Source organism: Sphaeramia orbicularis, chromosome 4 (assembly GCF_902148855.1).
Source record: "Sphaeramia orbicularis chromosome 4, fSphaOr1.1, whole genome shotgun sequence".
Lineage (NCBI taxonomy): Eukaryota > Metazoa > Chordata > Actinopteri > Kurtiformes > Apogonidae > Sphaeramia > Sphaeramia orbicularis.
Genome location: NC_043960.1, coordinates 50,542,015 through 50,557,014, shown reverse-complemented (window position 1 = coordinate 50,557,014; position 15,000 = coordinate 50,542,015). Strand labels below are relative to the sequence as shown.

At 39.8% G+C, this 15,000-nt stretch overlaps 1 protein-coding gene across 3 annotated transcripts in view; it reads left to right on the top strand.

Moving 5' to 3' along the window:
- ctxn1 (cortexin 1) overlaps window positions 1-15,000 on the top strand; it is a 46,320-nt gene that overhangs the window by 24,213 nt on the left and 7,107 nt on the right. The window contains exon 1 of one of the 3 annotated variants that reach the window (XM_030132135.1): window positions 8,267-8,359. The exons of the other annotated variants lie outside the window; for them this stretch is intronic. The gene's annotated coding sequence lies outside the window, so the exon portion shown is untranslated. Of the gene's footprint in view, window positions 1-8,266; window positions 8,360-15,000 lie in introns of those variants that run through there. 3 annotated transcript variants of the gene reach the window in all.

Below are 15,000 nucleotides of genomic sequence, written 5' to 3'. Positions count from 1 at the left end.
GAAAAAGAAATGACTCCGCAGACACTTGGTCTCCGTGTGCTAAAACACCTGTAAAAATGTTCATGTTTTGCTCTGTCATTTAATGCATTGGTTGAGAATGTGTGTTAGTCTTTTCAATTATACACCAAAAAATCCCAACTTGGGACCTAATGCTAAATTATAACTGAAAGTAGAGATTAGTAAATGATCTTTACCAATAAAGATTAAATAATGATCTGGAATAGTCTGACATTATTTACTGCCTCACTTATTATTAAAGCTATACCGTATGATGTGGCATTTTTTCACTTTTCTTTTGTCATCTTAAAATGCTCCTAATAAGCATGTGTCAAACTAAAATGTAAAAGAAATCCACCAGGTTTTGAAACTCAAAAATGTTTAATTCTCATATATTTCTGATAAAAGTCTGACCAATCATTTTATTTGGTCCGAATGAAATAATTGGCCAAACTTGGCTGAGCCTCCTGTCAATCATCCATTACAGCTGTCCAGCATCTGACCCATCATTGCTGTCTCCGTATCCGATATGCGTACCTCTGAATCTGACGCTTCACTCGTGCTGCTCCTCCTGTCACTGACCACAGATCTAATAAGCGTCTACGGATGTGAATGGATAGAACTGAAATGCACATGTGGGAGGAAAAAACGGATTTATCAACAGAAACAGCAACTAAGGAGAACAAACAGGAGTCTGATGAATGAAGGATGGAGATAAAAGTCTGGAAGTATGGTGTACTGGACTGAACAGACAGGTCTGCACAAAGTTCAGCTTTTATGACCACAGGACTCATACACATACATGTACTTGGAGTCACACAATGTAGGATTATGTAGGATGATAAATGTATGGACTATGAAACTTCAAATGTCCACGGAAAATTCGCGGAGGCCGAACGTTCACAGTGTGCACGCCCGTCTGGGCACCTCATCAGCTGAAGACAGACCAGACCCTTAAATTCAGGGTCTACTGATGAAACAGGAGCCGCAGCAGGTGGATGATGTGTCTGATTACTGAGGGAGGGGTCCGTGGACACGCCGCAGTGGACCGGACGTCCACCTCCACTTCCACCATGCTTATCAGGTAAGAGGAAAGTGTCAGAGCTCAACGACACTGAGGGATTTACATGCAGCTCTATTAGGCTGCCCTCCGTGTGGGATTTCGACACGGAAGGGGTACCTCCTGCATCAAATAGTGCCACTACAGGGCTCTGACCATGAGTCGATTTCTGATGACTTGGGAAGCGGGCGGGGCTTTGGAGGGAGGCAGGTTGTTCATGTTCAAGCTTTTACTAAGTGCTGTGAGAAATGCCACATCAGTAGGTACAGCTTTAATTATTATTACTCATTATTTACTGCTAATGAAATTTGCTATTTTACTTTATGTCAATTTTGATTCATTCAACATAATCCAAGTGCAGGTGTCACAATGAAGAATTTACCACTTTGTTGTTAGAACTCCTTGACATATGAAATGGAGGACTCAAATGCACAACTCACAAAAACTTAAGATTTTAACAAAAGTATTTTAATAGTAAAAAAGTGATTAACAAAAAGTGCTCATTAGGAGGATATAAATAACTACAAACAAACCTCTATGAAAAACTCCTTACAGAAAAACTTGAAACATAAAACTGACAAACATGGAAAAACCTGGTAGGCAGCTTGACATGAAACACCATGACAGAACCAGATGAACTGGCAGAAGACAAAGGGAGGCAGGACAATCAGGGGTGGGGCTAACAGTCACACTGGCCGGAAAACACACAAAGGAAGGAAGTCAGGGTCTGAAACAAGAGGGAAGAGATGTGTACAAAATAAAACAGGAAGTGCAAGACAGTACCAAATGTAAACGACTCTAACTTAACATAAAGTGATATATCAAACAAAGACAAAACACTGAAGACCAAAGACGAGACATGAAACACTAAACATTAACATAATTAACAAATCTGACGAGACATGACATTTGTATTGGTGGCATTTCTTTTCATAACACTTAAAAGATGTTCAGAGACTGAAGACAGCAGGTGATGAGGTGCTTTTGGTGTCATTTTGGCCCACTGTATCTGAAAACAAGTCTGAAGGTGTGCAACAAGATGGGATCTTCGTTGAAGCATTTTGTGTTTCTTGAAGTTCACACATTGTCCATTGGGGTCACGTGGTGACTGCATCAGGCCAGTCCAGGACCGTCACCCTCATCTTCCTCAGCCAGTTCTTTGGAATGTGTAGAAATATACATGGACATTCTTGAAGAAACTGTCATCCTGACAGCAGCATTTGTCACTGCAAATCTCAATATATTTTTAAGCAATAATGGTGTATCACCAAGGGGCTCCACCTGAGCTCCAAAACGAAGCCAATGCAGAAGTAGCTTGAAGTTATAATACCAATGAAGGCCACTAGATGGAACTCCATAAAGCCCTGACTCATGTCGAGTCTCTAAAAATAATAAAAGAGTCAAAACGAGTAATGTTCCATGTCCAGCCTCATTCGTTTGGTTTTGTTGGTGGTTCATCCCTAAATTATTGCTCCATCACCTAGTAAAGATTTGATTTTGTGTCAGATTTGGATCTACAAGTGTGTATATCAGGTCGCTCGTCTGTTGAGTTGGGTTTTTAGGGTTTATGTAAATAAAACAGATTTTTTTTGGACAGTTCCGCGACATTGTGACTGACAGGTTGCGGTAACATGCCTGAACAGCTTGAACTATGGCCCCTTACACACTAAAATAAATCCAGTTTCCGTCAGCATCTTCATTTTGTTCTTCACCATTGAGGACGTAATATTCAATTCCCTTCCCATCTTTTTTTTTTGAGGAGCATTATTATTATTTTTTTTTTTTTCCACAAATTTGTGACATTTCTCGAGTTTCTCCTCCAGAACTAGACCTTTCCTAGATGCTTCTTTTGGACTAAATCATGATTACAGACATGGTTCAAACCACATTGTAATTTCATTATTTTTAATTCATTATTCATCCTAAATTGCTGTTCTATCTTTTTCTTAAATTTGTTCAAGCCTGACTCTGAAGAATGGATGCATTTTTACAAATGAAATTAAGTCAACCAAATGTTATTGCTTTCATTGTTATTTTCCACATATTTAAGCTTTTCTGATTTGGGGTTGTATAATAAAAGCTGACCTACTGAGAACAATAGGTAAATAGATAGCTTACATAAGATTGGGGTTTGTTTATTTGGTACATCACTCAGCTCAAGGTGACCTGTCGTCCTCATTAACCACAGATAGTCTCTGGTTGTCAGCTCCCCCCGAGGTGACCACTGAATCCTGACAAATGGCCACAAATCACCATCTAAAATCAAATGTATCAATATGCCTTGATGATGGATGGAATCAGTGATTCTCACAGAGGCCTTCCAAGTATTGTAGATATATGTGTGCAACTTACATTTCCCTCAGAATACAGTATGATTGTCGTATAAATAGCAAACAGCAGCACCCACCTTCACTTGTGGATCTCACGGTGCTCCCTTTTGCCTTTTCTTCAGGTCCACTTTATCTTTATAAGCAGCAAATTGGAAAGGGTTAATTCAATTCTCAGCAGGCTGCGGCTGAGACTGGAAACATGTATCGTCTCTCTCTCTTTTTCTCTCTCTGCCTTTCTCTTTGTTTCTAAAGTCTAATTACTTTTAGAGAGTGGCTTTACTCAGCCTATAAATAATGACAAATCAAGGCTGTCTCTGTGCTGAACTTTATGGAGCCTGGTTTGTGTTGGTTGAACAGTGGCAGGCCATTCATTGAAAGTCTGAGCAAAAAAGATCAAAATTTTTTGGGTTGTGTGGATTTGAATGAGAAACAAGAGGGAGAATACACTGGAAAAAGTATGTAGAAACCTAAAATGTACTAAAAACTAATATCTGTGATTTCTTTTATTGACATAAACATATCTGCATGACATTTAAAGGGAAGTTGGTACAGAGACAAAATCGGACTGACAAATATACACTTGCAACATACAAGTGACAGATTCCACAACCAGCAGGTGAACAGGTAACCTCAGAATCAGAATACTGTCCATACATGTCCAGGATGTACCCCGCCTTCACCCATAAGTAGCTGGGATAGGCTCCAGCGACCCCAGTGACCCTAGTGAGGACAAAGTGGGTTCAGATAATGAATGAATGAATATACTGTGTATATATATATATATATATATGTGTGTGTGTGTGTGTGTGTATATATATATATATATGTGTGTGTGAGTGTGTGTATATATATATATATATATATATATATATATATATATATATATATATATATATATATATATTTGTGTGTACACACACACATATTAAAACACTATTGTCAATATATTATCAATATGATAATTAAAGAAATATGCATAATAAGTGTGCAACAAATATAATGTGTGTAATTAGAATTATGTGGTCATAAGGTGGAATTAAATGAGCAATTAAAGGATCAGGACCATGACCACAAGGAGGGAGTGTGGCTCCATAATTTGTGCCAAACTTAATGAGAAAATTATAAGTCAAATCTGTCACATACTTCACACACTTCAGTCCATAATGTTGTGAAAGGTCACTGCTAGATCAATCAATCAGTCAAATTGTATTTATATAGCGCCAAACAGTGGCGTAGTGGTCTCTGGAGAAGTGGGTATACTCTCAGTTTTTGCCCCCCCCCCTTTTTTTTTTTAAAGTAGTCCAGAAAAATGCCATTTTAGAAATAGTGACATGTTTACTAGTTTAGTATTCTACTTTAGTTTACCTAAAAATCCATCAGTAGTATTTGCTCACTAATATAAAATGATCAGGACTTGATCAGGACCAGTCTGTAGGTATTACTGGTCACACAAGCAACCTGCATGAATGTAAATGTATTCAACATGAGGCGAACACAGGACAACATTAGCCTTTCATAACGTTAGCCTATTCGCATAGTTTAACTATTGGTGACAAAATCTCTTCTCCTTTAAATGTGCAATCATATTGCCAGTAGTTTAAAACAGTGACTCATTTGGAAACCACTGTAAAACTTACCTAATAATTATGTATTCCATGAAAGTAGGTTCTCTCAATATGCCTCACTCATTTGAAAGATGTTTATTCTGTCTTTCTTGTTTGCATGTCCAATAATCACGCATCTCTCAACAAGACATACAGTGACCTGTCAACCATCTTGGGTGGCACTGGCACCTGAGGTGTCCAATCAGGTTCCAGAAGTGGCAGCGTTAAATTAGCAATATTTTCCTCGGCATGACCCGCCCTACTCTGTCTCTGATTGGCCCATTACTCCTCATGCCTAAAGTTAACCAATCTAATCAGTGAAGATACAGAATACTTGCCAATTAGAGGCAGAATAGGGCGGGCCATGGCTTCACCATCCTTGAGGAAAACATGGACAATTTGGCTCACAGATACTACTGAATGGTGTGCATCAGGGGGATTTAGGGTGTATTCACACCAGGAAAGTCTGATAGTTCACTTGCTTTGGTCCGGACCAATTTTTTTTTTTTTTTTTTAATTTGGTGCGGTTCGTATTCACACTGTACATTTTTGTAAGTGGACCAAAACCTGTAAGCAAAACCACGTGTGCTGAGGTCGTTCATCCATTGGACAGAAATGAGCAGTGTCCATTAAAACGCTCAGTCCAAAGTGAAAGGAGAGAATCATGGAAATTTTGCGTGCTGTTTTTGTTATCGACGTAGCGGTTTTTACAGATACAGACGTCTGCACAAGTGTTTGAGCAGCAAGAGCGTCTGATGCAACGTCAGGTTTACAGTATTGTAGAATTCATTTCTCAATGACGAAGACACAGGGCAAGACGGCTATGGAGGACAGCGCTCATGTGTGCACATCATGTTGTGACTGCTGGTCTGATTCACACAAGACGTAACAGGTCTGAAGTGTGAATTCTGCTAGTACGTATATGAAAAGACTGTTCTCCAAAAGCATTAGTGCTCCGTACTGCTTACCTATGTGTATCTATCCTGTATCACCGTTGAGTTTAGCCAGGGACAGAATTCCTTAACGCAGGTAAAGTTTGCTGGGGCTGATGAAGTCGTTTATTATTTTTTATTTCAAGCACAACAGACAAATCTAACCGTCATCCTAATCATTCTCGCGCTGAACAAGCTGAAAACGTCGGAGTTTTTGTGTCCTTTTTAGCAGCTGTGTTATATGCACATCTGCCCAGATGTCCAAAAGGCAGCGTGTCACCTCCGAGCTCCATGTTTGACCAGGGCTCATTTTCAGCTCCGTAGCCTGTCCTCACTCTGAGCGCTTCTCTGGTAAAACTCTGTTGTCCATAATGCTTGACGCACGACGGGAGCTCGTTAGGTACAAAAAAACCCAACTGTGTCGGATCGGGTCCGGTCTGCTTTCACACCTCAAACGAACCGCACCAGGGTTCGTATGGAACCGCACCGAGACCACCTCTTCAACTGGGTCTTGGTTCACTTGTTTGGTCCGGAACAGAGTTCGGTGGTTTTTATTCACACCAGCCCAAAAGGTCTGAACCAAGGGAGCAAACGAACTCTGGTCCGTTTTAAACAGACCAAACAAGGCAGGTGTGAATACACCCTTAGAAGTGGATATACGCAATACTGACTGAAAAATAAATAAGTATACGCTGTATACGGCTGTATACCCTGGACTACACCACTGGTGCCAAATCATAACAAAAGTAATCTCTGAGACCCAGGGGCTGGTAAAAAGGTGCTAAAAGGCTAAAATAAGGGAAGCTAAAACTAAGGGACAAGGAAAAAGGGGAGAGTCTTATCTGCAAGAGGAAGGGGCTGTAGCACACATAGCACACATGCGTTCAAACTCGAATGGGCTAAGTGGAGTGGTGAAAGCAGTTTTCTCCCTATCCTGGGGGTAAATCAATCAATCAATCAATCAATCAATCAAATTTTATTTATACAGGGTGTATCAGAAAAAAGTAGACTCACAAAATACAACAAAAAACCAAAATGCGAAGATATTTTGAAAATTTGGTCATATGTGTTTATTGACCATGTAATTCTCCCTTGATTGACACCAGTGTCCTGGGTCAGTTTTCATGCTTCAGTGAACAACGCTAATTTGAATTGTGCAAAATAAAAGCATTTTGCACATGGAAGTGTAAGGGTTAACATGAGACCTGTTGCCAGATCTTATTGTGAGAAATCAGATTAAAACACCTGGAGTTCTCCTCAATACTCCAATGTCTTCATGCATACAGATTAATCTGATTTATTTCATTCTTTTTCATCTGCACATGTGTAAAGAATTTTAGAAAACATTTGTTACGTAGTCAAACGTGAGCTGAAGACAGTAACAGGAAGTTTGATTCTTCCATCACTATGTATGTACGAACTGCAAAAGAAATCTGATAATGGACCAGGGCATCTAAACATCTAAATATATGATTATCGTATTTCATAAGCACATGTAAATGTGTCAGACCTGATTATTACAATTATCTGATTGCACCCACTTATTGGATTTGTATGGTCATGTAAACAGACTCAATGTGTGGACATCAGAGGGTTATCAGACAGCAACCACCACTGGACTGTTGAGCAACTCAAATCTTGTGAACATCAAGAATGAACAAAAAATACACCTGTAAGAGTTCAAACAACTGGTGTCCTCAGGTCAGAAATCATTTAAAAGTGGCATAAAAAGGAAAGATGATATAACTCAGTGGTGTCTCTGTCCTAATTTTTTTTTAGTGTGTTGCAGGGCAGAATGATCAGAAGTTAAAAACATGTACATTTCATTTGATATGAGCCTAAAAACTCAATGTACCCACAATGAAACAACTGCGTAAATACCTGTGCAGAAGCTATGTAACAAGAGTTGAAGTGATTGTAAGTTAAAGGAGCTAAAACACTGACACTGTATGTGTATGTGATGGAGGAAGTGGATGTGTGTGTTAATATAACACAGTAGTAGGGCCAAAGGTGACAGCCTGGTTACCTGAGAGGTCATTCAATTATTGTCAACTCTTTTCATTTTGTCTGATCAGCTCTGTCAGCGTTAGTTTGACCAATACCTCTAGAAGTGACTTTGAGGCTGAATGTGTCTAACTTTATATCTTAATGTAAACACGTCATGAACTACTGTATCTATCTACATGTGTTGATTCTTACTGATGTGCATCCAAGCCTTTATCTGAATTTTCCAATGTAAATCTGCATTTCCCTACATTGTGTGTGTCAGTATACATGTGTGAGGGAGGTCTCCATTTAAAGTTTTTTTGATGAAAACTGATGAGTGTCCACTTCACTTCCCTTCATCTCAGGGGTCTTGGTGGTGCTTCAGGGAAGTGTCCTGAAGGAGAAATGGAATGGGCGAGAACTAATGCGAGACGAGGCTGATGGAAGACAGTATGTGCCTGTGCCACTGTGTGTCTGTGTGTGAGGTTGATGGAGGGTGATGGTAGGAGTGAGACTTAACGAGGAGGAAAATAAGCTGAGCAATCTCTGTCTGTCCTCCCTCTACCTCCCAATGATTTATTCACACACACATTCATATCCACATATACCTGGACAACCCATGGCTGAACTCTTTAACCACTCCTCAAAAAAATTTGTAGAGTAGAAAATACAGTATTCATTGCCATTTTCCAATATTTTTGATATCACATTATTTTCCCCCCTTAAATGATAACTCATTATGGCCAAAGGTAAAGTGTCACACCTGCAGTTCCTTGAATGTCCACTTGAGGCTGGCTCCAAAAATTTACTCATCTTGGACACCACTAACCCTGTTTAATTTATGTTAAGGAAAAGGTGAAGTTGGTTGATAGATAGCTTTTTTCAATTCAATTAAACGATTATTTGAATAGGTGGAAAAAAAAAAAAAATGTGGAACAGATGTGTGAAAATTATAAACAACTTGTAATTTATTTCAACAGCAGTATCCATCCATCCATCCATTCATTATTCCATCCATTTTCTTCCGCTGGGTCACGGAGACAACAGTCTAAGCAGTGATGCCCAGACTTCCCATAAAAACTTAAGTAGGCATGGCCTGTCAAGTTTGGAATTACATAAAAAGTGACTTTTCTTGAACTTACTATACACTAAAGTGGAATGATTACATTTGTAATTACTAAATTATTGAGTCACTGTATAATGTTATAGAATTATTACATTACACAAAGATTTTTTTTTACCCACTTTATTATGTAATAGCTGAGACGAAATGTTTTAAGTTATAAAATTATGGGCAAAATGTTGTTACATTATGCGCTCAGCATTTTGTAACATTATTGACCAGTTATACCATTAGGAGTTTAAAAAAATTTTTTTTGTAACATTGTGCGGCGTTGTAACATTATCAGCTCTAACAATCCATGTGACATTCACATTACAGAAACTCTTCACTCTCCTGATAGTCTAGTTGTTTACAGATTCTGCTCCACACTTTGTGCTTCACTTTCATACAAAATTGTGTCAGTAATTAGTCACAGACAGACAGACAGACAGACAGAGATAGATAGATAGATAGATAGATAGATAGATAGATAGATAGATAGATAGATAGATAGATAGATAGATAGATAGATAGATAGATAGATAGATAGATAGATAGATAGATAGATAGATAGATAGATAGATAGATAGATTTGTATTTTCACTGTGTAATGTTCTGTGTGAAAGTGCTAATGACAAACACTTCTTTGAAAAACTATGATATGGAAAATCACTATACAAAAAACACCCCCTGCAGCTAAAAGGCTTTACAGTTTGCTATATGTATATAGTCTGTGGTCATTTCATGCTCGAAGGTCCAGTGTGTAATATTTAGGAGATTTAGGGGGTTCTAACTGGAGGCATGGAATACAGTATTCCTAATGTTTTCATAGTGTATTATCACACAAAATGTTGTTTTCTTTACCTGAGAATGAGTTGTTTCTAGTGTCTACAGATGGAGCAGTTTCACCTTTCTTGAGCCAAACCATGTTTCTGCAGTAGTTCATGACAGATTTACTCTTCTCTTTTTTCTGTTGTATCTGTTTTATCAGTCTGGAACTCCATGGTCCTGGTCCCTTTTTCACTTTCCTACGTGAAAAGTAATAAAAATGCAAAAATAAATAACAGAACACATGATGACAGATTCCTACTACTATGATGTGACATGTGAAATGTCTTATCTGGGCCATTGTAAAGAGTAGTAGACAATGGACAAGGGCACAAATGAGCCACAGGTTCCGAAAAAGAGGCAAGTCCGTTCAGTCCATTTCAGGTGGAAATCACAATACATAAAGAATAAATCAGTGTTTTGCTCACGGCGACAACACGAATAGATCCAGTTCTCTGATTTAGGTTTAGCGTCAGACTGTTGACCAGTTAGCATTAGCATTAGCATTAGGTTACCCTGACTTATGACTAAACAACTGATGTGCCGCTGACTACTGTTACAGCATGGAATGAACTAAACAGCGAATATTTCTGTGATTATACATACCATTGGTTTGTTTGGCAGTCAGATCCATTATGACCATTGTGGTCCTTTAGTTTTTTATCCTGCATAAGTTTCTTTGGTTTTTCTCGTATTTCTTAGGGCAAGGGAGTAGGTTTGATTCTGACATTGGTGGGGACACAAAAGTGCTCTAAGGCAGCACTCCTGAAAGCTGATGTTTTTTTTGCATTTACGATCATAATTTCACGTCATATAGAGCTGATCAAACAAGCAAACAATCATAGTCTGTCGGTTCTAGCCATTTTGGCACCCTAGGCAAGATATGAATTTGCCCCCCCCCTTTTAAAAAACACACACATGCACACAAACACACACACACACACACACACACACACACACACATACATACATGGGGGGCGCACAAAGAGGAGATACATGAAGCATGAGAGGAGATGCACAAAGTAGCCAGCAGTAAACCACATAGAAACATATATCAAACAGCCAACTAGCAGTAAACCATATAGAAACATAAATAAATCAGATAGAAACATTTATAAACCAGCCAACTTGCAGTAAACCCTATAGAAACATATATAAACCACATAGAAATAGAAGCATATATAAACCACAGAGAAACATTTATAAACCAGCCAACAAGCAGTAAACCAGATAGAAACATATATAAACCACATAGAAACATTTATAAACCAGCCAACCAGCAGTAAACCATATAGAAACATATATAAATCACATAGAAATAGAAGCATATATAAACCACAGAAACATTTATAAACCAGCCAACAAGCAGTAAACCATATAGAAACATATATAAACCATATATAACCATATATAAACCATATAGAAACATATATAAACCACATAGAAACATATATAAAGCAGCAGTAAACCACACACCTTAGCAGATATGTCATATCTTAATCATCTACAGTACCATTATTAGCCGACTTTGCTTCATTTCAGTTCATCTAGCTGTTGCTAGTGACGTAAAATGTTTTGTAACATTATAAAAGGTTCTATAATTGGATTATTTTTCTTGACCAGATGTGGCTAAAGAGAAAGAGTAAAGGGAGAGAAAAAAAGAGAGAGAGAGATGGGGGTGGGGGGTGGGGGGGGGGCAAATGGATGCACAGCAAACTGACCTAGAACTGCTAAAAACTAGAACAGCTGGTGCTAGTAGAACTACCAGTAGCTAGAACAAATGTCCATAACTGTTAATACTTCTACTACAAATACAAGTATTAACAGTGGATATACTACTACTGCAACTGTTAGTACAAATAACAGAAACCTCTACCATCTGTTACTATATAATAAACACTATGACAACTATATGGATCAATGAGATGACAATGAAGGCAGGAGAGTACGACCACAGCAGCAGATCCAGAGATGATCCAGGGAAAACCTGTGAGACAATAAAGCATAGAGACTCAGGGGAAGAAGGAAAGTCAGTAACACGTATTTGCTGGGGTGTGAATAGAGGAGAAGAAGAGGAAAGAGAAAGGTCAGAGAGGTGGAGGAGCAGATGACCTGCAAAGCTTACCTAGATGACCAAAAGTCAACAGCAAAGAAAGACGCACTGAGAAACATATGCAGCACTTTCCAGATTAATTTGCGCCAAATGAAAGATTTCTTGCTCAGTAAAAAAGCTGATGAGATCCAAGGCTTTGCAGGCAGGAATGATATGAAAAACTTCTATAGTAGCCTGAAAGAAGTCTACGGCCCTACCAGCTCAAGCTCATCCCCACTACTCAGTGCAGATGGCTCAACAGTTATTACAAACAAGGACAAGGTATTGGAAAGATGGGCCGAACAGATCTTCCACCATCCACGACGAAGCCATTGCAAACAGATCCCAATGAACGTGTCACTTGATGCAGGTCCAACCCTGGATGAGAAAGCCATACATCTGCTATCCAGTGGGAAAACACCTGGCTCAATTTCCATCCCAGCTGAAGTCTCTAAAGAGGGTGGATCAGCTCTCAAATTAGTACAGATTATAGGGGAGCATGAATCAGTGTCACAGGACTTCAAGGATGCTTCCATCATCCATCTGTACAAAAATAAAGGAATCCACCAAGCCTGTGATAACCACCATGGAATTTCCCTGCTGTCCACCGCAGGTAAGATTGTTGCTAGAGTTCTCCTGAACCATCTTCATCATATACTTTGAGCAGGGACTCCTACCTGAAAGTCAGTCTGCCTTCCATAAAGAACACGGGACTACTGAGATGGAAAGTCAGGAACAGAATGCTGACCTCCACTCAACCTAAGTCAATCTGACCAAGGCTTTTGACACTGTCAGCAGAGATGGCCTGTGGTGAATTATGGCAAAATATGGATGCCTCGATAAGTTTATTACCATCGTTAGTAGGGATGGGAATTGAGAACCGGTTCTTTTTTGAGAACCGGTTCCCAGTAGCTCGATTCCTTGGAATCGTTTGCCTGCCTGCTTAATGATTCTGCTTTTCGATTCCGCCTTCGTTGTGCATGCGCAATGACGTCACACGTACGCTGCATATTTTTGGTCAGAACATAGCCAACATGGCGTTGAGGCAGAAACGGTCTAAAAAGATGACACCAGGTCCACTTACTTGGAATACTGTCAAAGCTTCCATGTCTTCAAAAGGGTGGAATCCCTCCAATATCCTCAAACATTTGTCCACAGCATGTGAATCATTTACAGGAATGTCACGTATTTGATACACAGCGGTGTCTTGTGAATGTAGCGGCAGAATTGAATGCCAGGCCGGTTCCAGTTCCAGTGTGGGCAACATACATCGTAACTCCTCAAATACAAGTTTCTGAAGGTAAGAAGGGAAAGGAAATGAGGTGCACAACAACGGGAGACAAGCCGAGCCGAGTTGAACCGGTTCCACGTAGTACCAATGCGGCAATAGAGGAATTAGTATAGCGTCTTTAGTTTCACTTTCACTGTACGCCCCCCCCCCCGAACCAGGCTGGCGTCATCTGTTTTTATTATGATGGAAATATAAAAGACAGCTAATGCAAACACACCTGTTTTACTCTTTTATTCCCTCACCCAATGAGAATCCATAAGAGAATTGATAAGGAATCGGATCGATAAGCAATATCCTAATGGAATCGGAATCGTTAAATTCTTAACAATTCCCATCATTATACAACTATGTGATGGCATGCTGGCCAGGGCTCAGGACAGTGGAGAAACATCTGCATTCCCTGTCACAAATTGAGTGAAGCAAGCTTGTGTACTGGCTCCCACACTCTTCAGTCTCATGTTTTACAGCTATGCTGTCTGATGCATTCAGTGACTTTAATACTGGAATTGACATCAGACATCATACCGATAGCTCACTTTTCAACTTTAGCAAAAACCAAAGTTAAGTCAGACACCATCAACAAATTCTTGTTTGCTGATGACTGTGCCCTCAACATTGCCACAGATGCTTAGATGCAATGCAGTGTTGATCTGTTTGCAGAGGCCTGCTGCAAATTTGGCCACACCATCAGCACAAAGAAGACTGAAGTGATGCACAAGCCTGCCCCTGGAAAACCTTATGCTGAGCCCAACATCACCATCAGTGGGTACTGACTGAAAACACTGGTCAAGTTCACCTACCTAGGCAGTACCCTTTCCAGAACGTTGTCATTGTTGACAAGAAAAATGACAGATGTGCTAAAGTGAGTGTTGCCTTTGGCAGACTACACAAGAATGTGTGGAACAGGAGAGGCATCACAGTGGAGACCAAGATCAAGGTGTACCAAGCCGTAGTTCTCACCACACTACTTTACTACTGTGAGACATGAACAGTATACCAGCGCCACACAAAGAAGCTAAACCACTTCCATACCACTTGCCTCAGAAAACTTCTGATAAAGTGGCAAGACACGTTTCCTGACACCGAGGTCCTCACCTATGCTTCCCTGCCCAGCATATACACCATCTTGATGCAGGCACAGCTTCAATGGGCAGGACACATAGTTTGCATGCCAGACCCCCAGCTCCCAAAGAAACTACTATATGGTGAACTATTACATGTCAAACGCTCCCAAAGAGGTCAGAGAAAGTGCTTCAATATTAATGCTTTTGGCATTAACCATAATGGATAGCAACTGACAGCACAGGACAGAGGCAAGTGGCAATCAGCTGTCCAGCAAGGCACCAAAACCTGTGAAGCCACCAGGACTGCTGCAGCTGAGCAACACAGACAGGCTAGGAAGAGCAGCCTCAGTTCAGCTTCTGCTGCCAGATTGGCCTGTTGAGTCATCTCAGAACCCACAGAGCCCACCCACAACCCACACTAGCTGGTCCTCATTGCTTTGGATGAACGATAATATTGTTTCCAGGGTAGAGCTGGAAAACAACTGAATACATCTTCACCATACTTGATACAGTTCATCAGTTGTGTGTTGGAGGGGTTGTTTTTGCTTATCAGCAACCTGTGAACCATGAGGAGGAACTACAAAAAAAACAAATGCATTTTGACTTGGCGAAGTAGAATTGTTAAACCATTCAATGTTTTTTCTGCTTAAGTTGCAGCGCTTAGGCATCTACATTTTGGAATGTTGTTTTTTGCCATTTTGTCTGTCCATCTGT